Genomic DNA, 25266 nt, shown 5'->3' with positions numbered 1-25266 from the left:
AATGTTAAAATATCACAAAACAGTATCTGGCATACCGATAATAAAAAGCTGTACAATATACGGTAGTGGACATATTTAGAGATAAACAATTTTCATATTTTGACATTCATTAACGCTTCATTTACTGGTAAAAGGTGAATTCCTCTGCATAATGGAAACCGGACGGATCCGGTTTGCTGCCCATAGACTTCTATTATGACGGAATGAATAACGGAATGCCTCCCGTCATAGAATTGCGTTATGGTCCGTGGTAACGGAATCCATAACGCAATTCCCCTTTTAGGCTACTTTCACACTGGCGTCCGGTGCGGATCCATCTTGTATCTGCACAGACGGATCCGCACCGATAATGCAAACGCTTGTATCCGTTCATAACGGATCCGTTCGCATTATTCATAAAAAAAAAGTCTAAGTCAAAACGGATCCGTCTTGACTTACATTAAAAGTCAATGGGGGACGGATCCGTTTTCAATTGCACCATATTGTGTCAGTGAAAAACGGATCCGTCCCCATTGACTTACATTGTAAGGCAGGAATGATCCGTTTGGCTCCCTATCGTCAGACGGACACCAAAACGCTGCAAGCTGCGTTTTAGTGACCGCCTCAAAAATGCAACAGAGACCAAACGCAGCCAAATTGATGCATTCTGAACGGATCTTTATCCATTCAGAATGCATTGGGGCTGAACTGATCCATTTTGGTCCGCCTGTGATAGCCCTGAAACAGATCTCACATGCGGACCCAGAAACCCCAGTGTGAAAGTAGCCTTACCAGTAACGAAGCGTGAACGAATTTCATAACCTGAAATTCGCTCATCTCTAGAGATATTATTTATGGTACTAGGGCTGGGCGACTATGACACTATAATGAAAGCCAATGTTTGCGGCAGCTCTGAAGGGTTGTTAGTGGGGGAACGCCTACATACACCTATAGATCTCGCCTATAGACCCGGGCGGTTTCATTACAGGACACATCTTAGAGGAAGAAGTAAGAAGTGTAATGAACCTTAAAGAATGTGTAAGGAAATGCAAACACAACCTCTGATCATCTGAGGGACTGCAATCAGTAAGTCCAAGGGTGTCAGTACCTATCGGGAGAGGGTGACATGGTGAAAGTACCTACTGTGGGTATGTGGGGGGGTCCTGTCAAGGTGCAAGTCTATTGGCACCGGGCAGGGGGCTGTCAGGGCCGGCTTGCACTTGACAGGGGGCGGCAGGGTTGGCTAGCATCGGGTAGGGGGTGTCAGGACTGGCTGGCATTTGGCAGGGGGTGTCAGGACTCGTATCTGGGTATAGTTGTCAGGACTCATATCGGGGAGCTGTTGTCAGGACAGTTACCGTGGTGCTGCTGGGCATCATCAGCATTGAAGTCCATGATGTGTTGCGGCAGCTGCTGGTGCTCCTACTGCTCCATGTGCCGCCCATGGGGGTCGTTGTGCAGGACATCGGGTGGGTGCCCATCCCGCTCCTGCAGGGCGATGGGCTATATCCTATTACACCCGAAACCGGGCTCTGTCACATCGCGCTCTGGCGCCTCCCATTCTGCACGGGTCACCAGAAAATTGCTGAGCGCCTACTTTCCAGCAGGAGCGCTGCCGACACTCTATCGTTCCGCGCTGCTCTGGGCCTGACATCACACAGCGCGTCAGGTCACAGCGTGAGTACGTCAGCAGGGCCCCAGATGGCAACCAAAATGGTCGCCAATGCGACTTAGAATTGCTGAATGGCGACAAGGTGCGGTACCTGACGGGTTAATAGCGGCAGATCGCAGCTCGCAGTCATAGAGGCTGGGTGCCAGGTATGGGATATGGCCAGCACCCGCAGCGCAGCCTGCATTTGTATTAAGCATAAACTATATTCATTAGTGGCACAGTGCACCGAACCCCCTCCCAACCCCAGTATTATAAAGTAGAATTGTTGGTGGGCACAGTGCGCCCCCAACCCCCCCAAGTATTATAATCATTGGTGGCAGTGGCAGCTTCTGATCGGAGCCCCAGCAGTGTAAGCTTGGGGCTCTGATCGGTTACCATGGCAGCCAGGACACTATTGAAGCCCTGGCTGCCATAGTCTGCTCCTTGCTGCTGTGTGCACAAAGCACAGAACAGCAGGGAGAGTGTGAAGTCCTATTCACCCTGATAGAGCTCTATCAGGGTGAATAGGACTTCAATCAGGGTGAATAGGACAAGGGATGAAAGATCCCAGGTTCTAGCCCCTAAGGGGGGAAATAGTTATTAACCCCTTAGGGACTTAGGGCGTAGAGGTACGCCCTGTTTCCCGAGTCCTTAAGGACTCAGGGCGTACCAGTACGTCCTAATTTTAAACAGACATTGCGGCGCAGCAAGGGGTTAATAGTAACAGGATGCCCGCTGAAATCATTCAGCGGGCATCCTGTCACAACGCCGGGGGGGGGTCATGTGACCCTTGTATCGGCGATCGCCGCAAACCGCAGGTCAATTCAGACCTGCGGTTTGCAGCTTTTACCTGCGGTTGCGGCGGCGGTGCCATCGGGTCCCCATGCGGCTGTAGGGGGGACCCGATGGCATGTAAGGCAGCGCGATGTCTAAGGAAGGCATCGCGCTGCCTTCTGGTGAAGAGCCTGTGAGATCCAGCCCCCTAGATCTCACAGGCCGGAAGCTGTATGAGTAATAGACACAGTATTACTCATACAGCCAATGGATTAGACCCCCAAAAGTTGAAGTCCCAAAGTGGGGCAAAAAAAAAAGTTGAAAAAATAAAGTTTTCCCCCAAAAAATTAAAAGTTTCAAGTAAAAATAAACAAAAACGTCATTTTCCCCTAATAAAGTAAAAAAAATAATTGGTAGGCAATAGGGGGACAAAAAAAAGTATACATATTAGGTATCGGCGCGTCCGTATCGACCGGCTCTATAAACATATCACATGACCTAACCCCTCAGATGAACACCGTAAAAAATAAAAACTGTGCTAAATAAATCATTTTTTTGTCACCTTAAATCACAAAAAGTACAACAGCAAGCGATCAAAAAGGCGTCTGCCCACCAAAATAGTACCAATCTAACCGTCACCTCATCCCGCAAAAAATGAGCCCCTAGCTGAGACAATCGCCCAAAAAATAAAAAATAAACTATGGCTCAGAATATGGAGACACTAAAACATCTTTTTTTTTTTTTAAAAAGCTGTTATTGTGTAAAACTTACATAAATAAATAAAAAGTATACATATTTGGTTTCGCCGCGTTCGTATCGACCGTATGACCTAACCTCTCAGATGAACACCGTATAAAAATAAAAAATAAAAACTGTGCTAAATAAACCATTTTTTGTCACCTTACATCACAAAAAGTGTAATAGCAAGCAATCAAAAAGTGTCACGTCGGACAGGGTATAAGATACACAGAAAGATGAACAAACAAGTTTCTAGTGAGAAGCTGGGGATCAAGGTCACCTCCTGGCAAATCCCTACCAGCTCTCCCTATACTGCTATGCCCACATTCAGACCCTTAAGGTGGGAATAATGTGTCCTCGTGCCTGGGCTGAAAATACCCTAAAAACCCTAAGATGGTGAAAGGGGAATAGAGGCAGCCTGCTCCCTCAGAACCTGGAGGGGCAGACGTCTCTCTAACAGCCTAGACAGCAAACCACAAGAGAACAAAAAAACAACTTATCTTTCTGAGCAGGAACAGCCAATCCTTCCTTCCTTGCATACACAGAGCCAGACAGAAGCTATAACCCGCAGGGAACACTGGGAGTGGGTGTGATTTAAACTGAAACCAACGACCCCACCCAGTGCACCTGAAGGGAGGCGGATCTAGCTTGACTCCAAAACAAAACAAAAGTCTAGACACGTGCTGCTAATCTGGCAGACCTCCGCACATAGCCTGAGCAGGGCATGACAAAAAGTCATATGCACCCCAAAATAGTGCCAATCAAACCGTCATCTCATCCCGCAAAAAATGAGACCCTACCTAAGATAATCGCCCAAAAACTGAAAAAACTATGGCTCTCAGATTATAGAGACACTAAAACATGATTATTTTTTTTTGTTTCAAAAATGATATTATTGTGTAAAACTTACATAAATAATAAAAAAGTATACATATTGGGTATCGCCGCGTCCGTATCGACCGGCTCTATAAAAATATCACATGACCTAACCCCTCAGATGAACACTGTAAAAAAATTAATATAAAAACTGTGCTAAATAAACCATTTTTTGTCACCTTACATAACAAAAAGTGTAATAGCAAGCGATCAAAAAGTCACACGCACCCCAAAATAGTGCCAATAAAACTGTCATCTCCTCCCGCACAAATCATACCCTACCCAAGGTAATCGCCCAAAAACTGAAAAAATGATGGCTGTCAGACTATGGAAACACTAAAATATGATTTTTTTTTTTTGCTTAAAAAAAGAAATTATTGTGTAAAACTTACCTAATATGTATACTTTTTTATTTATTTTATGTATCGCCGCATCAGTGACAACCTGGTCTATAAAAATATCACATGATCTAACCTGTCAGATGAATGTTGGAAATGACAAAAAATAAAAACGGTGCCAAAACAGCTTTTTCTTGTTATCTTGCCTTACAAAAAGTGTAATATAGAGCAACCAAAAATCATATGTACCCTAAACTAGTACCAACAATACTGCCACCCTATCCCGTAGTTTCTAAAATGGGGCCACTTTTTTGGAGTTTCTACTCTAGGGGTGCATCAGGGGGGCTTCAAATTGGACATGGTGTAAAAAAAAAACAGTCCAGCAAAATCTGCCTTCCAAAAACCGTATGGCATTCCTTTCCTTCTGCGCCCTGCCGTGTGCCTGTACAGTAGTTTACGACCACATATGGGGTGTTTCTGTAAACTACAGAATCAGGGCCATAAATATTGAGTTTGGTTTGGCTGTTAACCCTTGCTTTGTAACTGGAAAAAATTATTAAAATGGAAAATCTGCCACATCAGATAACATTAGGAGGGCTCAAGTAATTGCCCAGTTGGGGGTAGCTAAGAAGGAAAGATGGGCTCTGGCTTCACTAGACACGGCCAAGGCTTTCGACTCGTTGGAATGGCCCTTTTTGACAGCAGTGCTGGGTAGCTTTGGCTTTGGTTCTAACTTCATTAAATGGATAGAAATATTATACAAAAAACCCACTGCTAGTATTCAACTGAATGGTTCCCACTCTGACAGGTTCCCCTTACTCAGAGGCACGAGGCAGGGATGCCCGCTCTCGCCTTTGCTGTTTGCAATAGCTATAGAGCATCTGGCCATCAGATTCAGACAGGATCAGGTTTATGCAGGTGTTTGTGAGGGAGATAGGGAAGACAGGATTGGACTGTATGCAGACGACTTGATCCTCTTTATGTCGGACCCGGAAGTGTCTCTTCTAAGAGCTATTGAAATCATTGAGCGCTTTGGGCAATACTCCGGGCTGCACATAAACTGGGGCAAGTCTGCCATCATGCCCCTCTGGATGCACGACTGGCCTAGTTATCGAAACAACCTCCCTGTAGTTGATAGGTTTAAATACTATGGGGTAATAATCACTAAAGAGCCTCAACTCTCCTATGTCTTGAATATTGAACCCTTAGAGACCATATTCCAAGATAAGGTCAAAACGTGGGAGACCCTCCCATTGTCAGTTATGGGTAGATTGAATCTGGTAAAGATGGTACTATTGCCCAAAGGTCTATATTTGCTGTCCCACGCCTGCACGCCAGTTCCCAGGGGATTTTTTAAACGTATCCATGCCATAATAGCCTCCTTTGTATGGGGTAAATCTAGGAGGAAACTCTCACTGTCAGTTTTACAGAGACTGAGGCTACAGGGAGGAGCTTCCCTTCCAGACTTCTTTCTTTATTATATAGCAAGTCAATTTAGATTTCTGAGATATTGGGTCACTGATGCCTCAAGGCCAAACGCAGAATACTACCTGCATGAATATTTGCAAGTTCCCACGCTATGGCCCGTTCTGGAGGGATCTCGCCATATTCAAAAGGGTTTTCTCCCAGTACATAAGCTAGCTCATCAGATATGGCAGGCATCTAAGTTAAATTCCTACAAGGATTTGCCAAGTGAAGTCCCCGTATGGGATAACTGTATGTTCCCACATCTGGCAAAGCTGGAAGGTGTGTCTGAATGGAAGAGGCATGGCATATTCACTTTGGGAGATCTATATGAGGGTGGGCAGCTTAGATCATTTTCCCAGATTCAGGATAAGTTTCAGGTGCCGCTCACTCTTTTCTTCAGATACCTTCAATTGAGACATGCACTGCAGGCCCAATTCAGAGGTGATAACAGGAGTATTTCTAAATATCCTATTATAGGGGTTTTGAAATCGCAAGGCCCGAGAGGCATTGTCTCAGCGCTATATACACATTTGTTGGACTGCCGATTGCTGGTGACCCCGTTGGCTGTTGAGGACAGATGGAAGTTGCTAATACCTTCTTTGTCTTCTCAGGATTGGGAGGAGGCATTGATGGCTCCGACCAAGGTATCACCCTCTATAAATAATAGGAGGATCCAGCTTTTTATCCTTCTCAGGATTGGGAGGAGGCATTGATGGCTCCGACCAAGGTATCACCCTCTATAAATAATAGGATGATCCAGCTTTTTATCCTTCATTGCAGTTACCTCACACCCACCAGACTTCAAAAGATGGGTAGGATTAATCACTCCAGGTGCCATAGATGCGATGCCCAGGGAGCTAATTTTTGGCATATGATGTGGGATTGTGAGTTCATTCGTCAGTTCTGGATTTCAGTTCTGGAGGTCCTCGCAACGATGGTTCCTGTGGCACTGCCGTTGTGTCCCAAGATATGCATTCTGGGAGTCATTGATGAAGAGTCGTGGTCACACTACCACAGAATCTTCTTAGCGGAAACACTATTTCTAGCTAGAAAGGCAATTGCCATAAGATGGATGGGAGATTCCCCCCCCCCCCCCCCCCCCCTCGAAGGGACAATGGCTCACTCTTGTGAATCACGCAGTCTGCATGGAGAACATTGTGTATAAGCATAGGGGGTGCCCACAAAAATTTGAAAAAGTCTGGGGTGACTGGTGTGCCTCTCCTCTCACCTTACATACACCGCGTCTGCACTTGACAGCTGATGGGCCTCATTGCTCTTCGAACCAATATGTAGGTACTTTGCAGTGCTGATGTCACTGATGATAATGTTGGAGCATTTATGTGTGCGATATGCCTGTCCTGTGAATAATGTATGCCATCAGAGTAAGAATCAGGTTTTCTTACATGCAAGAATCCTGATAAATACCAATGTCCTTATGTATCACTGTTTTCTTGGTATTTCTGAAGTGCCCCTGTGTGGGCCATCACATTGCTACATGTATGCCATACTTGTGTCATTCTCTTTTAATAAAACGAGTTTAAAAAAAAAAAGAAGGAAAATCTGCCAAAAAAGGGAAATTTTTAAATTGTATCTCTATTTTCAATTAATTCTTGTGGAACACCTAAAGGGTTAACAAAGTTTGTAAAATCAGTTTTGAATACCTTGAGGGGTGTAGTTTATAGAATGGGGTCATTTTTGGGTGGTTTTTATTATGTAAGCCGAGCAAAGTGACTTCAGACCTGAACTGGTCCCTAAAAATTGGGTTTTTGAAAATTTCAGAAAAACTATAAGATTTGCATCTATATTTCTAAGCCTTGTAACATCCCCAAAAAATTAAATATCATTCCCAAAATGATCCAAACATGAAGTAGACATATGGGGAATGTAAAGTAATAACTATTTTTGGAGGTATTACTATGTATTATAGAAGTAGAGAAATTGAAACTTGGAAATTTGCAATTTTTTTTACAAATTTTTGGTAAATTTGGTATTTTTTTATAAATAAAAATGATTTTTTTTTACTTCATTTTACCAGTGTCATGAAGTACAATATGTGACGAAAAAACAATCTCAGAATGGCCTGGATAAGTCAAAGCATTTTAAAGTTATCAGCACTTAAAGTGACACTGGTCAGATTTGCAAAAAAATGGCCAAGTCCTTAAGGTGAAATAGGGCTGAGTCCTTAAGAAACCCCCCCCCCCCCCCCAAATATTAAGTTTAAATCACCCCCTTGCCCAATTTTACATATGTAATTTTTTTTTATTGTTTATATATTTTATATCGCCACGCCAGAAAAAGTGCGAACTATTAAAATATTTAAAAATATCTCCTATGCGGTGAACGCCGTAGCAGAAAACAAAATAAAAAACGTGCAATTTGCCATTTTTTTGTCACCTTGTCACGACAAAAATGAGGTTAGGACTGTTCTATTATGGTCCAGACATTCCATGAAATCTGGAATGCACTCGGCTTTTTAGGTGTTCTTCACGTGGTATCGAGTATCGCAATACTTTTTTATGGTATCAAAATCGAGTCAAAATTTTGGTATCGGGTCAACCCTAGGTAAGACATGTGTTTTTTTTTTTGTTTTTTTTTTTTTAATTATACCGTAATTATATGCATTTTAAATGGGGCGACTACAAATTTTAATTTGGCGACTAAATTTTTCAGGTTAGGAGCCAATGGCTCCTTGATATTTTTTTCAGTCTGAAGCCCTGGTCAGGAGGTCAGTGCAGCACGGGACCATGGACGTGCTGTGGAGTGTCCGGAGGCCCCCTGCTGGAAAGGTGAGGGTTCCGAGCGCAGCGGGAGACCAGGGAGTGGGAGTAATAGCAAGTGCTTCACTCCTGCTCCGTGGTCACGTGACACAAACGAATCCTCGATACAAAAAATTTGCATTAAGGATTTTTTGTGTCAAATTATTTTAATCTAATCGAGTACTCGTTGCAGCCCTAACCTGCACCTATAAAAATAAGCTAATAAGAAAACAGCATAAACAGTTTAAAGGCTCTGTACACCTTTGGGGCAATTTTATTTTATTATTGTATTGTACTTATTTTGAGCTAAAAGTCATTTTTTAAATTTGCCTTTATTAGAAATATTAAATACTTTTTTCTGTACATAGCTGAGATACTCTAATAGAGGGATCTGAGTTTTCTCTCCATCAGCCAGCTAATCAGACAGGCTCCTTATCTCTGCTCTCTGACCTCCTAAACACTCATGATAGCTCAGTTCTTACCTTACTGATAAGAATGTGGCTTAAATACCGTATTTTTCGCCCTATAAGACGTACCGGCCCATAAGACGCACCTAGGTCTCAGAGGAGGACAATAAGAATTTTTTTTTTTATTAGACCTAAGGTCAGACCATCAATCAGACCCCTATTATTAATCAGACCTCAGCTGACAGACCCAATCAGAGTCCCCAATGTTAATAAGACCTCAGATCAGACCCCCAATGAGATCTCAGCTCAGACCCCAAAGTGAACGACCCCCAATCAGACCTCAGATAAGAGCCCCAATATAAATGAGACCCCCATTCAGACCTCAGATCAGCCCCCATGCCTCTTATCATCAGCCCCCTAGCCTCTCACCAGCCCCCTAGCCTCTCACCAGCCCCCTAGCCTCTCATCACCCCCAGCCCCTCATCAGCTCCCCAGCCTCTCATCAGTGCTCTTATCAGTGCTCACGAATTGTACACAGGAAAGTCTGCTCCGCCCCTCATTTGCCTGCTCCCACTAACATTCTCACCGCAAATCTGCCGGCCGGTCCCAGTCAACCAGCAACCGACAGGGCCGGCCGTTCTCTACACCAGCTACAGCAGACCTGACCTTAGCACCCAGCGCACGCCGCGGCCGGTACCCATTAGCAAGTACGCGCTGCGGGCTCTCCCTCTCCACAGGTAACTCAGATGCGTGGTACATCGCAGGCTGCTGTTCCTATGCAGCACAGCCTGCGATGTGCCGAGAATAAGCAATGCGCCGCACATTTTATATTTCTTTGCCCTGTTTTCACCCCATAAGACTCACTAGCGTTTTTCCCCCATTTTTGGTGGTGGTGGGGGGGGGGGAAGTGTGTCTTATGGGGCGAAAAATATGGTAAGTGTTTATGACCTCTTAGTAAATTAGAGATAAGGGTTATTAGATGACTGGCACAAAGTCAAAGTACCAGTCACACAGCTAGACAGTTGACCCTTTGTGACAGAACTGCTCAATATCTTTAATTTAAAAAAAAAATAATAATAATAATTTTTAGCCCAAATTGAGCAAAATGCAATAAAAAAAATTATTTGCCTCTAAAAGGAGTACATTGCCTTTAACCCCTTTACTGCCGAGCCACTTTTCAATCCCAGGCCGATATTTGCAACTCTGACATGCGTCACTTTATGTCCTAATAACTTTGAAACGCTTTTTCTTATCCAAGCCATTCTGAGATTTTCTCGTGACACATTGTACTTTATGACAATGGTAAATTTGAGTCAATATATTTCACCTTTATTTATAAAAGAATGCAAAATTTACCAAAAATTGGGAAAAATATTTCAATATTAAATAGTTATCAATGAACATTCCCCGTATGTCTGCTTTTATGTTGGCATAATTTTGTAAATATCATTAAATTTTTTTAGGATATTAGAAGGCTTAGAATTTTAGAAGCAATTTTACAAATTGCTTACGTAATGGAAACCAACCATAAATGACCCCATTTTAGAAACTACACCCCTTTAAATGATTCTAAACGATGTTACAAACTTTGTTAACCCTTAAGGGGTTTCACAAGAATTAAAGGGAACCTGTCACCTCCCAAAACCATCCCAAGCCGCCAGCAGTACCTGCGTGTAGCCAGCAGTGTGTTTCTGATGATGCCTTCCTGAAGGCAGATGCAGCAAAAGTACTGAAAACGTTTTATCCCCTGCCCGGCGTGCTTCTCCACACATGCTTAAAGTCAAAGAGGCAGCGGCCTCCTTGCTATAAGTCACGGTAACCACACCCCCTTCCCTGCCCCTTCGCTGTGACTGACATCGCTTATACGCGAGAGTTCGGCTGCCTTTGCCGAACAGCCGGCTGTCAGTCACAGCGAAGGGGCGGGGAAGGGAAGGTGGTTACGTGACTTGAAGCAAGGAAAGCCGCTGCCTCCCTGACTTCAAGCATGTGTGGAGAAGCGTGCCGGGCAGGGGATAAAACAAAGTTTTCAGTACTTTTGCTGCATCTGCCTTCAGGAAGAAAGGCATCATCAGAAATACACTGCTGGTGGCTTGGGATGGTTTTGGGAGGTGACAGGTTCCCTTTAAAGGAAAATGCAGATGAAATTTCAATATTAAAATTTTTTGGTCGATTTTTTTTATGTTAATCAATTTTTTCTTGCAATACAGCAAGGGTTAACAGCAAAATAAACCTCAATATACATTATTCAGAAGTTTACAGAAATACCCCATATGTGGTAGTAAACTACACGTGGCAGTGGTCAGAAGGAAAGGAGTGCCATATGGATTTTCGAGGCAGACTTCGCTAGAATATTTGAAGAGACTCGGACATATCCCTACAGTGAATACCCTCAAAAAGTTACCCCATTTTGGAAAGTACACCCCTTAAAGAATATATTAAGGGGGGTACTGAGCCCTTTGACCCCCTAAGCATTTTACGGAATTTGGAAACACTTGGCTGTGAAAAGGAAGTTTTATTTCTTCCAATAAAATGTTGCTTTAGCCCCAAATTTTTCATTTTCACAAGGGGTAACAGGAGAAAAAACACCCCATAATTTGTTACCCATTTTCTCCGGCAACGGCAACACCCCATATGTAGTGGTGAACTGCTGTGCGGGCACATGGCAGGACTCAAAACGGAAGGAGCGCCATATGGCTTTTGCGGCGCAGATTTTGATGGATTGGTTTAGGGGTGCCATGGGATTTTATTTTTGGGGCGATTGTCTTAGGTAGGGGCAAATTTTTTGCGGGATGAGATGACCGTTTGATACAATTTTGGGGTACATAAGACTTTTTGATTGCTTGGTGTTACACTTTTTGTGAGGCAAGGTGACAAAAAGTTTTTTATTTTTTTACAGCATTCACCTGGGGGGCATCTTGTGTAATATTTTTATAGAGCAGGTGGTTACGGACGTGGAGATTCCCAATGTGTCTATTATTTTTATTTTTGTTAAGTTTTACACAGTGAAAGCCTTTTTGAACAGAATAAAATCTTGTTTTTGTGTTGCAATTTTCTGAGAGCCATTATTTTTTTTTGGTCAATTGTCTTAGGCAGGGGCTAATTTTTTGCGGGTTGAAATGACTGTTTGATTTGTACCATTTTGGGATACATATGCCTTTTTTATTGCTTGGTATTGCACTTTTTGTGAACCAAGGTGACCAGAAAATGTCACTTTTATAAAAAAAAATTTTTCATGGCGTTCACCTGACAGGGTGAATCATGTGATATTTTTATAGAGCCGGTCGATACCGACTCGGCGATACCTAATATGTCTACTTTTCTTCTCTCCTATACTACTCTTCTTTTTTCCTATTTTTTCCTTTTTTTTTTTTATTAATTTTGGGAAAAGGATGCTTTTTACTTGAACCTTTTAATTTACTTATTGTGTAAAACTTTATTTTTTTCCTTTTTTTTTTTTTTTTTTTTTTTTGTCCCACTCTGGGACTTAAACTTTTGGGGGTCTGATCCCCTGTACAATGCATTACAATACATCTGTATTGTAATGCATTGGCTGTAAGTGTATTACTCACTGTAATACACTTGCAGCCTGCTTCCCTGTGAGATCCAGAGGGCTTACAAGCTTACAGGAAGGCAGCCATGATGCCTAAGGAAGGCATTGGGCTGCCGTCCCAGCCATCGGTTCCTCATCACAGCAGCGCAAGGACCCGACAGAAGCTTACTCCCTGCACGGACATCTAGGGTTTATGTGCCGGCATCTGTGTTTTCACCGATACCGGCGCATACAGCAGGGGTCCGGATATCAGTGACTGCCAGACCCCTGCAGCTAATCCTGGACCCCTGCAGCTCCCTCGCCCGCCTGATCAGCGCTACGTAGTACTATGGCGCTGGTATTTCAAACACAGTAGCCAGCGCCGTACATGTACAGCGCTGGTACTGTACGGGTTAAAATGTATCTGATCTGTACGGATTTATCAAAGTTTTTCACAATAATGGCCTAAAAAAGTGGCATAAAAAAGTAGAAATATTTGCGCGATAATTTGCGATTTCAAAAGTTCTTGCCTCTTTTCAAAATTGGCAAGTAAGGGGTGAGGCTTAGCAGGGGTGGGGCTTAGAGCTGCCACCGGATTTACTATAACTTATGCCAGAAATGGGCGTAAATAATAGCTCAAGTCTGCACCTGCTCCTAGTTTCTGGGCAGTCCAGCACAGGGAGGTCAAGACTGGCATTTGGGAATGCTAGTCTTGATAAATGCCCCCCTCTGTGTTATTAGAGTGTGGTCCCCTGTTCAGGATCCTCATTTCTTGGCCAGACTAAAGAGCGGCTACCAGGAGCATCCGTTCCTCTGAAGACTCATCCCCCATTATACAGACAACCCATTGTTCTCTGAGTAATGTTTTACCCTGTGGTGGCACTGCAGGAACATTACACATTGACAAGTAGTGGACAACCCCTGTGAGGAGCATTTGATGCCACATTTATATTGACACTGCATTTTCTAGTTTATTCTATTAGGAACAGGGTGGACTCACCGAGAGCAGGACTGTACGTGAGTAATCTGGTGCTGTTGCACAAGTATTGGCACATTACTGTGGATACATCTATATTTCTGCTCAATTATCTTGCCACATTCGTTGCGGCTGACTCTGTTGAAATCTATTATACTCCTGGGAAATTGCGCGGACCAAGCCGATTCCCAGGCTCTATGCTCCAATAGTAAAAGACTGTTTTCTAGGAATACAATCATCAGTGGGATGCAACAAGTTACCTATTACTGCTGATTCTCCAGAGACTTATTATATATATTCACTAATCATATATATTCACTAATTAATTGTACACTATATATATTTATTTATTTAATATATTTATCTTATAGGTATTTCACTATATGCACTATATGTTAATGTTTTATACTATGCACTACCACTACTAATTTTGATATTCACATTTTTATTGTTCATTTATTTATTTAATTATATATTCTGGAGATATATCTGCTGCACCACTGTTCTAGATAACAGAATTATATTAGTTCTTTCATACATGCCAGACTGGATTTCCAGTTTCTATTAGCTATAACAGTGGATAAATTGCCATTTTAATATATATTTTATGTGAATTTTAAACATTTTGAATTGGGGACACAGCTCTGGTTAGGTCTCATTGCCCATTGCATATGGTTATAATATTATCGCTACCCATCCGCTTTTATACTGTCTTAAATAAACTAATAAATTGATATATTATTAATATATTGCTTGAGTCGCTTTGCCTATCTTGTGAACTGGATATATGAGTGCCCATTCTATTGTTATTACTATCGTTTTTTGGTGATTGGGTACAACACCTGTTTGGTGCACCTGGCCATTTTAAATCGGAGGTGAGCCGTCCTTAACCCTTTGTTTCATTATTCAGATAGTGTCACAAGTGGAATGTCAGTGATACAACAGCAGATATGTGCAAAGTAGAAATATTTATGCATATGTTATATCATATGTGCCCTTCATAGATGATCTAACAGCTGTAGCGGAAACTCTGGTTTTAGTGATAGGTAAATCACAAACTGGTAGCAGTAAATAAAAGGTAGGCACCATGGGGGCATTGATATTACTTATTTGTGACACATTTATTTGAATGAAACTGTGCAAAATCTGAACCTGTAACTAGATATCACAATACTACTATGGAATGAGATCCAAGTGTACTGTACAATTAGTAATCTAAAATGCTAATTCTACCAAACACCACCAGATGGCAGCATGCAATTGTGAAAATGTACTTTACCATCTTTCATAGTGGGCATCCACCAGTTAGATACAAGGCAGAAGCTGTAGACTTTTGAATATGATATATGGTTTATATGTTATATAGTTTAAAATAATAGCAGTGTGTTTAAAAAAGTGAATCAAGTGAATATTAGACTGTTCAAAAAAAAATAGCAGTGTTTGTATTCTTCTTTACAAACTCAAACATTCACTATATAAACTGAAAAATGTTTGAATATTTAGTTGTATAACCACTGTTTCTGAGAACTGCTGTACATCTGTGTTGCATGCAGTTAACCAACTTCTGGCAGCTGTGAACAGGTATTTCAGCCCAGGATGATTGGACTACATTCCACAGTTCTTCTCTATTTCTTGGTTTTGCCTCCGAAACTGCATTTTTGATGTCACCACACAAGTTTTCTATTGGATTAAGAACCGGGGATTGGGCTGGCTACTCCATAACGTCAATCTTGTTGGTCTGGAACCAAGATGTTGCACGTTTACTGGTGTGTTTAGGGCCGTTGTCTTGTTGGAACACCCATTTCAAGGGCATTTCCTCTTCAGCATAAGGCAGCATGACCTCTTCAAGTATTCTGATGTATTCAAACTGATCCATGATCCCTGATATGCGATATATAGGCCCAACACCGTAGTATGAGAAACATCCCCATATCATGATGCTTGTGCCACCATGCTTCACTGTCTTCACAGTGTACTGTGGCTTGAATTTAGTGTTTGGGGGTCGTCTGACAAACTGTCTCCGGCCACTAGACCCAAAAAGAACAATCTTACTTTCATCAGTCCACAAAATGTCTCTTTAGGCCAGTCAATGTGCTCTTTGGCAAATTGTAACCTCTTTAGCACGTCTTTCTTTCAACAGTGGGAGTTTGTGGGGGCTTCTTGCAGATAGCTTGGCTTCACATAGACGTCTTCTAATTGTAACAGTACTCACAAGTAACTTTAGACCTTCTTTGATCTTCCTGGAGCTGATTGTTGGCTGAGTCCTTGCCATTTTGGCTATTCTTCTATCCATTTAATTGGTAGTTTTTCGCTTTCTTCCACGTCTTTCAGGTTTTGGTTGCCATTTTAAAGCATTTGCGATCATTGTAGCTGAGCAGCCTATCATTTTCTGCACTTCTTTATATGTTTTCCCCTCTCCAATCAACTTTTTAATCAAGGTACACTGTTCTTCTGAACAATGTCTGGAACAACCTATTTTCCTCAGAATTTCAGAGAGAAATGCACTGTAACCAGCATGTACAACATTTGCTGCCTTCCTTTCTTAAATAAGGGCAATAATTGCCACCTGTTTTTCAAAGAATGAATGACCTCATTCATTGAACTCCACACTGCTAATATTTTGAACATCCTGCTTTCAATTAGTGATTCAATTACACAGAATCAGCAGCATGCATGTCATGACTGTTGGGTCTGTTGGATTTCTATTACTCTACTACACCTACTAGTAAATTATTTGCCATGTAGAAATATAATTTCTACCAAAAACAGTGGTTGATCAGGTTAGTGATGTCTGAATGCTATTATTTTGAACACGTGTGTGTGTGTGTGTGTGTGTGTGTATATATATATATATATATATATATATATATATATATATATATATATATATATATATCAAGAAAATCGGACTGCACTCCAGATGAATCTTCAGAAAAGTGTGTATTTATTCACCCATTTGGTGGCAAAAGCGACGTTTCGGCTCGTACATGAGTCTGTACTGTATATATATGTGTGTGTAATATATACAGTACAGACCAAAAGTTTGGACACACCTTCTCATTCAAAGAGTTTTCTTTATTTTCATGACTATGAAGGCATCAAAACTATGAATTGACACATGTGGAATTATATACATAACAAACAAGTGTGAAACAACTGAAAATATGTCATATTCTAGGTTCTTCAAAGTAGCCACCTTTTGCTTTAATTACTGCTTTGCACACTCTTGGCATTCTCTTGATGAGCTTCAAGAGGTAGTCCCCTGAAATGGTCTTCCAACAGTCTTGAAGGAGTTCCCAGAGATGCTTAGCACTTGTTGGCCCTTTTGCCTTCACTCTGCGGTCCAGCTCACCCAAAACCATCTCGATTGGGTTCAGGTCCGGTGTTTGTGGAGGCCAGGTCATCTGGCGCAGGCACCCCATCACTCTCCTTCATGGTCAAATAGCCCTTACTTTCAGTTTTCCCAATTTTTCGGCTGACTGACTGACCTTCATTTCTTAACCCCTTAAGGACCTAGGACGTACCGGTACGCCCTATTTCCCGAGTCCTTAAGGACCCAGGACGTACCGGTACGTCCTGACTTAAAATCTGTATTCCGGCGCCCCAGGGGTTAATTGGAACGGGATTTCGGCTGAAATCATTCAGCCGGCATCCCGTAACAATGCAGGGGGGGGTCATTTGACCCCCCCGTATCGGCGATCGCAGCAAACCGCAGGTCAATTCAGACCTGCGGTTTGCTGCGCTTTTTGCAGTTTCCGATCCCCGCGGGCCCTGACCGCGGGGATCAGAAACTTTAGAGTGGCTAAAATAAATATTTTTCACCCCCCCCCCTGCACCCCTGCACGATTTTATGCCGGAGGGTGGTGCGGGGGGGGTGTCGCAGGCGGTGGGGGCGTTGCGGGAGGCGGGCGGTGCGGCAGGCGGGATCGCGATCCCCCGCCCGCCTCCCCATGAACGATCGTTGGCTTCTAGTGGTTGTACCAGGGTGCCAGCACATTGCTGGCACCCTGGTATAAACGGCTGACATCTGTGAAGATGTCAGCCGTTTAACCCTTTCCATACCGCGGTCCGTACGGACCGCTGTATGGAAAAAGTTAACTGTCATCGGTCAGGGAGCTCACTCCCTCTCCATCGGGGGGCTGCTGTGCCTTTGCAGCCCCCCGATGGAGAGGGAGAGAGCCCCCAGAGAGCCCCCCTCAGCCCCTTGCTTACCCTTCCCCGTCTGCGAAGTTCTGAGCAGACGGGGAGGGTTCCCATGGCAACAGGACGCCTGCTCAGGCGTCCTGCTGTCCATGGTGCTGAACAGATCTATGCTGAAAGCATAGATCTGTTCAGTGTAAGTAAAATACAGTACAGAACAATATATATTGTACTGTACTGTATTATACAGACATCAGACCCACTGGATCTTCAAGAACCAAGTGGGTCTGGGTCACAAAAATGTAAAAAAAAGTGAAAAAAGTTAAGATAAAAAAAAAAACATTTATCACTGAATAAAAATTAAAAAAATAAAATAAACTACACATATTAGGTATCGCCGCGTCCGTAACGACCTGATCTATAAAATGGTCATGTTACTTTCCCCGCACGGTGAACGCCATAAAAATAAAAAAATAAAAACTATGAGAAAATTGAAATTTTGCCCACCTTACTTCCCAAAAAAGGTAATAAAAGTGATCAAAAAAGTCGCATGTACGCCAAAATAGTACCAATCAAACCGTCATCTCATCCCGCAAAAAATGAGACCCTACTCAAGATAATCGCCCAAAAGCTGAAAAAACTATGGCTCTTAGACTATGGAGACACTAAAACATGATTTTTTTTTTTTCAAAAATGAACTCATTCTGTAAAACTTACATAAATAAAAAAAAAAGTATACATATTAGGTATCGCCGCGTCCGTATCGACCGGCTCTATAAAAATATCACATGACCTAACCCCTCAGATGACCACCGTAAAAAAATAAAAATAAAAACAGTGTAAAAAAAGCCATTTTTTGCCATCTTACGTCACAAAAAGTGTAATAGCAAGCGATCAAAAAGTCATATGCACCCCAAAATAGTGCCAATCAAACCGTCATCTCATCCCGCAAAAAATGAGACCCTACTCAAGATAATCGCCCAAAAACTGAAAAAACTATGGCTCTTAGAATATGGAGACACTAAAACATTTTTTTGGTTTTAAAAATGAAGTTATTGTATAAAACTTACATAAATAAAAAAAAATGTATACATATTAGGTATCGCCGTGTCCGTGACAACCTGCTCTATAAAAATACCACATGATCTAACCTGTCAGATGAATGTTGTAAATAACAAAAAAAAAAAAAACGTGCCAAAAAAGCTATTTCTTGTTACCTTACTGCACAAAAAGTGTAATATAGAGCAACCAAAAATCATATGTACCCTAAACTAGTACCAACAAAACTGCCACCCTATCCCGTAGTTTCTAAAATGGAGTCACTTTTTTGGAGTTTTTACTCTAGGGGTGCATCAGGGGGGCTTCAAATGGGACATGGTGTCAAAAAAAACAGTCCAGCAAAACCTGCCTTCCAAAAACCGTATGGAATTCCTTTCCTTCTGCGCCCTGCCGTGTGCCCGTACAGCAGTTTACGACCACATATGAGGTGTTTCTGTAAACTACAGAATAAGGGCCATAAATATTGAGTTTTGTTTGGCTGTTAACCCTTGCTTTGTAACTGGAAAAAAAATATTAAAATGGAAAATCTGCCAAAAATGTGAAATTTTGAAATTGTGTCTCTATTTTCCATTAAATCTTGTGCAACACCTAAAGGGTTAACAAAGTTTGTAAAATCAGTTTTGAATAGCTTGAGGGGTGTAGTTTCTTAGATGGGGTCACTTTTATGGAATTTCTAATCTAGGGGTGCATCAGGGGGGCTTCAAATGGGACATGGTGTCAAAAAACCAGTCCAGCAAAATCTGGCTTCCAAAAACCAAACCGCGCACCTTTCGCTCTACGCCCTACTGTGTGCCCGTACAGTAGTTTACGGCCACATATGGGGTGTTTCTGTAAACGGCAGAGTCAGGGCAATAAAGATACAATCTTGTTTGGCTGTTAACCCTTGCTTTGTTAGTGGAAAAAATGGGTTAAAATTGAAAATTAGGCAAAAAAATGAAATTCTCAAATTTCATCCCCATTTGCCAATAACTCTTGTGCAACACCTAAAGGGTTAACGACGTATGTAAAATCAGTTTTGAATACCTTGAGGGGTGTAGTTTCTTAGATGGGGTCACTTTTAGGGAGTTTCTCCTCTAGGGGTGCATCAGGGGGCTTCAAATGGGACATGGTGTCAAAAAACCAGTCCATAAAAATCAGCCTTCCAAAAACCAAACGGCGCACCTTTCACTCTACGCCCCGCTGTGTGGCCGTACAGTAGTTTACGGTCACATATTGGGTGTTTCTGTAAACGGCAGAGTCAGGGCAATAAAGATACAATCTTGTTTGGCTGTTAACCCTTGCTTTGTTAGTGGAAAAAATGGGTTAAAATGAAAAATTTGACAAAAATATGAAATTCTCAAATTTCCTCCCCATTTGCCAATAACTCTTGTGCAACACCTAAAGGGTTAACAATGTATGCAAAATCAGTTTTGAATACCTTGAGGGGTGTAGTTTCTTAGATGGGGTCATTTTTGGGTGGTTTCTATTATGTAAGCCTCGCAAAGTGACTTCAGACCTGAACTGGTCGCTAAAAATTGAGTTTTTGTAAATTTCTGAAAAAATTTCAAGATTTGCTTCTAAACTTCTAAGCCTTATAACATCCCCAAAAAATAAAATATCATTCCCAAAACAATTCAAACATGAAGTAGACATATGGGGAATGTAAAGTCATCACAGTTTTTTGGGGTATTACTATGTATTACAGAAGTAGAGAAACTGAAACTTTGAAATTTGCAAATTTTTTTCAAATTTTTGGTAAATTAGGTATTTTTTTGTGCAAAAAAAATAATTTTTTTGACTTCATTTTACCAGTGTCATGAAGTACAATATGTGACGAAAAAACAATCTCAGAACGGCCTGGATAAGTCAAAGCGTTTTAAAGTTATGAGCACTTAAAGTGACACTGGTCAGATTTGCAAAAAATGGCCTGGTCCTTAAGGTGAAAATGAGCCCGGTCCTTAAGGGGTTAAAGTAATGATGGCCACTAGTTTTTCTTTAGCTGCTTTTTTCTTGCCATAATACAAATTCTAACAGTCTATTCAGTAGGACTATCCGCTGTGTATCCACCTGACTTCTCAACGCCACTGATGGTCCCAACCCCATTTATAAGGCAAGAAATCCCACTTATTAAACCTGACAGGGCACACCTGTGAAGTGAAAACCATTTCAGGGGACTACCTCTTGAAGCTCATCAAGAGAATGCCAAGAGTGTGCAAAGCAGTAATCAAAGCAAAAGGTGGCTACTTTGAAGAACCTAGAATATGACATATTTTCTGTTGTTTCACACTTGTTTGTTATGTATAGAATTCCACATGTGTTAATTCATAGTTTTGATGCCTTCAGTGTGAATCTACAATTTTCATAGTCATGAAAATAAAGAAAACTCTTTGAATGAGAAGGTGTGTCCAAACTTTTGGTCTGTACTGTGTGTGTATGTATACACATATACACCATATTTTTCGCCCATAAGACGCACCTAGGTTTTTTGAGGTGGAAAATAAAAAATAATCTTTTGAACGAAAAGGTGTGCTTTTGGTGGGTTTTGAACTAATGGTGGTTTGTGGATGACACTATTATGGGGGATCTGTGGATGGCACTGTTATGGGGAGGGGGATCTGTGGATGGCACTGTTATGGGGGGGGGGGATCTGTGGATGACACATATATGTGTCATCCACAGATCCCCCCCATAAGTGTCCCCCAATACACCAGGCCCCTCCTCTCACAGCAGTATTCATATGTAAACTGTAATCCGTAACCTCTTCTTAACTTTAGTTAAGCTAGCGCTATCCCGTGTACTACTACTTACTATCAAGCTCCCGTACCGTAGCAGGCAGAGCGGCCGGTAGCGTAACGTCACGCGCCTGCTCCGCCTGCTTCATTCATAAAGTGGGAGGAGCATGCGCAGGACGTGAGTGAGTGACGTTAAAGCTGCCGGCCGCTCTGCCTGCTGCAGGAGCTTGATAGTAAATAGTAATACACGGGATAGTGCTACTTCAACTAAAGTTAAGAAGAGGTTAAGGATTACATATGAATACTGCTGTGAGTGGCGGGGCCCGCTGTAATAGCACAGTGACTGCATCGGGCCCCACCGCGATTCCAGCAGTTGCCGGCCTCCAGCCCCTCCTCCCTTCTATTGTGGGAACTCGCTCTGGTAGATAGGATTAGCGGTCTCAGTACAGAGGCAACAGCAAGTTCTTTGAATCAAACAGTTCATTGTTGGATTCACACTTTAGGCAAGTGATAAAACAAGCAGTCATATTCAAGCAAAAAGTCACCTTGCGGTGTTGGTGGTAATTCACACCATGTGGCAATTCTGCCTCAAAGAGGCCCTGCTGATAGCAACAGATAGCAAGCCTTCATCCAAACACAAGGCTCCCAGATCCCAACACAGAGACCTTGCTTCTGATCCCAGCTGCCAATTTAAGGACAGCCAGGTGCTGCCAAAACCCAGACCGGTATTTAAAATCCGGTCTGGTATTTGACCTCACCTGGCTGTGAATCAGCCCAATAGCACATACTGGGAGGAAAATACCTGTTTTCCGAGACCAAACCTCTCACTGTGTCACATACCCCCCTCCCCTTTGTTCAACCCTGAGAGGGTGAACACATGCCAGACAGTGTACCTGGGACAGGGCATCTGCGTTTCCCTGTAACCGGCCTGCCCTGTGTTCCACCGAAAACTTAGTTTTGTAGGGAGAGAAACCATCGGGTGACGCGGGCATTTCTGTCCTTGGCCTGGCTCATCCACTTGAGAGGGGAGTGGTCAGTCACCAGGCGGAATTTTGTCCCCAAAAAATAATAGCGGAGAGATTCTAGTGCCCACTTGATAGCCAGGCACTCTCTCTCCACTATACTATACCTGGTCTCGGCTGGGGTGAGCTTACGACTGAGGAATACAACGAGATACTCCTCCCCGTTGACTTCCTGAGACAGTACAGCACCGAGGCCCACCTCGGAGGCATCGGTCTGTACTATAAACTCCCTTTTGAAGTTGGGCATCACCAAAACCGGGACACGCACAGGGCCAACAATCTGGAGAAAGCCTCCTCCGCCTGATCATCCCAGCGAACCATCATTGACTTGTCCTTTCAAGAGTCCTGTCAGGGGCGCGGCTAGAGTAGCAAAGTGTGGAACAAACCTCATGTAATAGCCCACCATTCCCAGGAATTACTTTATTAGCATAGTGGTGACAGGTCGGGGCCAATTCTGTATTGCCTCTATTTTGTTCATTTGGGGTTTGATGACTCCGCGCCCAATGACATACCCCAGGTACTTGGTCTCTTCTAACCCTATCGCACATTTTTTTGGGTTAGCGGTTAGTCCAGCTTTTTGAAGGGAGTCCACTACAGCCTGCACTTTGGGTAGGTGACTTTCCCAGTCGGTACTGTGGATGACAATATCGTCCAGGTAAGCTGAAGTGTACTGACAATGTGGACGAAGCACAATGTCCATTAGTCGCTGAAAAGTGGTGGGGGCGCCATGCAGACCAAAGGGTAAGACCTTATATTGATACAGCCCCTCAGGCGTGATGAAGACAGTTTTTTCTTTGGCCGCCTCCGTTAAAGACATCTGCCAGTACCCTTTCGTGAGGTCCAAAACAGAAAAATACTGGGCTTGTTCCTAACCTCTCGATGAGCTCATCCACCCGGGGCATGGGATACGCATCGAATTTGGAAACCTCGTTAAGTTTTCGAAAGTTGTTACAAAACCGCAACGTCCCGTCAGGCTTTGGTATCAATACTATAGGACTGACCCACTCACTTTTTAACTCCTCAATGATGTCTAGCTGCAACATTAGCTGCACCTCCTTCGACATGGCTTGTCACCGAGCCTCGGGCACCCGGTATGGTTTAAATCAGACTTTTGCCTGAGGCTCAGTGACCATGTCATGCTGGATTACGGAAGTGCGTCCAGGGATCTGAGAACACATCCATGTTCGGACTAACGAACTGCCTAGCCTCCTGGGTCTCTTTAGAGCAGAGGCTAGAAGAAGGAATGAAAGCAGCACACACGGTCTCATCGGGTCACCAGAATGCTTGATAAAGGCTGGTAACAGCCGAAACTTTGCACTTTAATTGTGTATATGCTGTGAAGTTTTCGCAATAAAAAGAAAAAACCGGAGATGCTGCTGCGACTTTTCTACTTCAACTTGTCAGCCACCTCTCTTTCATGGTAAACCTGCTCCGGCTTTCGCCGCCCTGACTGCTGTACCTTGTAATTAACATCTCCAGTTTTCTCGAGTACCAACTAGGGGCCCTGCCACCTAGCTAGGAACATTGTCCACGGTTGGCACCAGAACCAAAACCCGATGACCCGGGTTAAAGATCCGGACCCGAGCCTGCCAACTAAAGACCCGACTCTGGGCTCACTAACAAGAGGCAACACTGTCTCTATCCGATCTTGCATCTGGGTAACGTACTCAATGACACTTTTAGAATAAATCTTTCTTTTTTATTGTTTTGAAAAGGCAAAGGAGTAAGGCAACATAATAGCTTGGTTTGCATTGAGGCTTACTCATACAATTAGGCTTACTAATACAATAGCAATATATATATGAGTTACTTTATATAGCAGAAATAGGGTGATATAAGACCCTTAAAGAATAATCAATAACAATAATAAGAAAAAAAGAGGGGAGGGAAAAGGGGGAGGAGGTGAGGAAGGAGGTGTGGGGAGGTAGTGATGGTATTAGTAAAATGGGACTGGTGAGTATCATCTGGATCCCACCACTCCCACTCCTATCACTAATTGATTGAGCACTTGGGAAAGTTAGGGAGAGTAGAGTCAAGGAGCCATTTGCCAGTAGTGAGCGATTATGGGGCACGACCATAAAATGTGTAGCAAGGATCCCATGTTACCGCAACCTCTCCAGCAGTAAGGGGAGGTTGAAGGGTAGATTGTATGTAGTCTTTGTGGAGTGAAATACCAGTGTAGGAGGGTTTTCAACCCCGCTTCATAGTGAGTGATGCATTTAAAGTTAGAAACTAAGAATCTAATAGCTAAGGCCCAGGTTTCATCAAGAAAGGACTTTCCCAACTCCAGCTCCCATTTTCTTGATGGGTAAGGATTTAGTAAAAGTGGCTTTATCTCCCAGTAAGTCATATACATATCTTGTGGTGTGTCTTTTAAAAAGGGATGGAAACTGGAACAGTCTCATGATGTCTGAGTTAATTGGAGGTGGCGATTGCATGATTTTTGTAAGAAAATGGCGAATTCTCAGGTAGTTGTAGAATTCTGTATGTGGTAGTGTGAATGAGCGTTGGATTAAATCAAAGGGAAGAAGGGAGCCATCTGCCATAATTTGGGATATGGCAATAATCCCTCTTTCTCGCCACACTGTCAAATTAATATCGGGGATATTTAGTTCTAATGTGCGTATAGTGGCGTGTTGAAGGAGGGGGGAGTTCGAGTCACTCTGTGTTTTATGGATTGTAGACCAGAGGTTGCTAACATGTTTTATCGTTAGTATGTTGTTATTTGGCAGGGTCGGATTCCATAATAAATGGATTAAGTAGTCTTTTAGAGTAGCATGTTTTATGGCGTGTGATTCAATCTAGAACCAAGCTTTCGTGCCACCTGAGGACCACCATTCCCG

At 42.7% G+C, this 25266-nt stretch overlaps 1 protein-coding gene and 1 long non-coding RNA gene across 4 annotated transcripts in view; both read left to right on the top strand.

The window, feature by feature from the left end:
- Positions 1-25266, top strand: part of MCF2L (MCF.2 cell line derived transforming sequence like) — a 345945-nt gene that overhangs the window by 59341 nt on the left and 261338 nt on the right. The window lies entirely within an intron of this gene.
- Positions 1618-15084, top strand: LOC120995777. The gene is made up of 3 exons (XR_005777665.1): positions 1618-1664; positions 8549-8765; positions 15073-15084. It is a non-coding gene; the product is annotated as an uncharacterized LOC120995777 (long non-coding RNA).

The sequence above is a fragment of the Bufo bufo genome, chromosome 3 (assembly GCF_905171765.1).
Source record: "Bufo bufo chromosome 3, aBufBuf1.1, whole genome shotgun sequence".
NCBI lineage: Eukaryota > Metazoa > Chordata > Amphibia > Anura > Bufonidae > Bufo > Bufo bufo.
Note: the sequence above shows the minus strand (reverse complement) of the source record. Positions and strands in the feature narration are given on the sequence as shown.